General features: G+C 37.4%; 1 long non-coding RNA gene across 1 annotated transcript in view; it reads left to right on the top strand.

Annotated features, from left to right (window-relative positions):
* Positions 1-2299: 2299 nt before the first annotated feature.
* LOC128247119 (uncharacterized) overlaps positions 2300-2843 on the top strand; it is a 26313-nt gene continuing 25769 nt past the window's right edge. The window contains exon 1 of the long non-coding RNA XR_008263545.1: positions 2300-2494. This is a non-coding gene — a long non-coding RNA (uncharacterized LOC128247119). The remainder of the gene's footprint in view (positions 2495-2843) is intronic.

Raw genomic sequence — 2843 nt, forward strand, 5'->3', positions numbered from 1 at the left:
GTTCAGTCCCACTGCGTGGCACCTTGGGCAAGTGTCTTCTACAATAGACTCGGCCCACCAAAGCCTTGTGAGTGGATGTGGTAGCTTGTGTGTGTGAGTACTTGTCAAATGCGACAAGTACATCCCACCATATAATTGTAGCATCGCTTTCTTTGTTTGTTTCTTTCTTCTTTCGTTTTTTCTTCCTTTCTTCCTCTCACTCCTCTCTGTCTAAATTTATGAGGTATAACTTCTAAAAAAGGCATGTTGTCAGAATCAGTACCACGCCGGCAAAAAAAAAAAAAATTAAAAAAAAAAAAAAATTTTAAATGCTTAACAAAATTTCTTCTGACTCTACGTTCTGAGTCCAAATGCCGCCGAGTCGACTTTGCTTCTCATCCTTTCGGGGTCGATAAAACAAATACTATTTGGGTGCTGGAATCGATGTAATCGACTTACCACTATAAAATGGTGGCCTTGTGCCAAAATGTAAAACCAATATAGATACAAACATAAAAGGCGGTGAGTGTGCAGAATCGTTATCATACTGGACTGGGCAAAATGTTGAACGACATTTCGTCCGTTCTTACGTTCTGAGCTTAAATTTCGCCAAGGTCAACTCTGCCTTTCATCCTTTCGGATTCGATAAAATGCATATCATTTATGTACTGAAGTCAATGTAGTTACCTTATCCCCTCCCCTGCCTTGTGCTAAAATTTGAAATCATTATTGATAGAGACAAATTTCCGACACTTACTTGAGCACTCAGCATCAAAACACGGAACAAACAACTCGATGTATTTATCCCACGTATTATCACTTCCACTAAGCCATCACTTTTGAGTGGTACTTTATTTTACTGACCCCGTAAGGATGAAGATGAAAGCTGAACTCCAAACTTAAAATCCCGGAACAAATACATCAATTATGCCAAGTCAGTTTTATAATTTTTATCGTTTTATTCACAGTAATTTCAAAGTTTCGGCGAATATATAGCTTATTCAGACTGTCAGTTTGAATCTGCAAGTTATTAAGTTGACGATCTATAAAGTAATTGTATATGTATCAGACTAAAAGTTCCTGTATTGTGTCCTTTCAATCAATGTTCGTGGTCTTTATACATAGCGGACTTCTTCAAGTTTCCGTCTACCAAATTCATCCACAAACTTTTGTTGGCCTACTCTAATAGCAGACTCTCGACAAAAGTGCTGCGCCGTGGAACTGAAACCAAGAATATATGGTTGGGAAACAAGCTTCTGAACGTCATAACCGCGCATATATTGTTAGAGAGAATTTACTTAATTTAATGGAACTGGGAGAGAAATTTAATTTCTATTTTTAGCCCTTGTCCACTGGTGGGGAAACTTTGCAGTGCTTCGGGCAAAAATTTCAAAAAAAAAAGGTCTGCTAGCAGATCACAGGTTCTAACTCTTATATCTATGTATAATTTGATATACATTAATAAAAGATAGGTTTAACACATTAAATTAACGCGTAACATCTTCATTAAGGCTTCCACTGAATTTAGGACGTTTATATTACTTAAGAAGTATTCGATTTTTTTCAGCTAAAGTGTAGTTGGGTCTCAAGTGGGTATAAACCTAGCAATATGTGTTTTATGGTGAAAACAAAATTTCCATTCAAATGGCAATTACCGGACAATTTCTGACCATTTTAAGTTGTAGTAGAAACGCAATCTATGTCGCAAATAGGTATACGAATATTGTATAAATTTCGATTGAAAAATTTATTATATTTTGTACATGTGAGTATATCAACCTGCGAGCACAATAAAACGGGCTCGCGGGCGCAGTTGCGCCCGTGGGTGGGGCTGTAGCCGAATCCTAACAGCAAACTTACAATTAGATGTAATCCAGTATTAGAGGTATTCCAAGGCTATTAATTCTTGAGATCGAATCTATATTAAACCAAATTATCTAATGTGTCTTCCCATTTTTTTAAGACGGTAGAATGGTGTGATTTGGTTGGGATTTTACAAGTATTTCTAACAACTCATGCTCCACATACAGACTCCCTCATTGGCTCCTGTAAAGTTGTTACTATAGATTGGTGGAGTATTATATATGCTCTCGTTGTTTTGTTCCAGGTTAACTCCAAACAAACAGAGCTATGAGTAAAGACATTCAGCCGTGATATTCCAGTCTTATTTTTGATCAGATATTGTGTGTCTAGGAGAACATTATTTAATGAATTTTTTTAAAAGAAACTTTTTCCTAAAAGGATGTTATATAAGGGATCCTTGACTACTGTTTCTCGTTTGTTTTCTAGCCACCGAGAAGCCCCTTTACCGTCTCATAATAGGTTGAATTCTGACCATTGCTGTAAGAAGATGGAGACGGCATTGTAATAACCAACAAGAATAGAAGGAGTAGGAGTAACTGAAGAAGAAGAGCGTAAGGGGAAAACTGAAAGGAGAAAAGGATGGCGAGTGGGGAGAAAGGAGAAGAGAGCGGAGGAGAAGTAGGGGTATAAGAGGAGCAAAGGAAGTGTTTTTGTATGTTTCCTTTTTTCTTTTTTGCTTTTCTTTAATAGACTTTGCATGGCTGGTGGAGGTTAACGAATCGGAACGGCTGGGGAATATATATTGAGTGTATAAGGGGGCGGAATACTAGAGGTAAAGTAAAACCCACAAAACAGTATGGTGAATTAGGGAAAGAAGAATAAATGAGAGAAAAAATAAATAGCAAAATAGAAGGAAATAAAACTGAGGAAAGAGGGGCAAAAGACGCACACACACACACACACACACACTCTTTTACTCTCTCCCATACACAAACACATGCACACGCGCACACACAAACATGTGTTTGTCTGTGTGCGAATATAAGGTTGTAAGGTTAAGA

The sequence above is a fragment of the Octopus bimaculoides genome, chromosome 2, assembly GCF_001194135.2.
Source record: "Octopus bimaculoides isolate UCB-OBI-ISO-001 chromosome 2, ASM119413v2, whole genome shotgun sequence".
NCBI classification, from domain to species: Eukaryota; Metazoa; Mollusca; class Cephalopoda; order Octopoda; family Octopodidae; genus Octopus; species Octopus bimaculoides.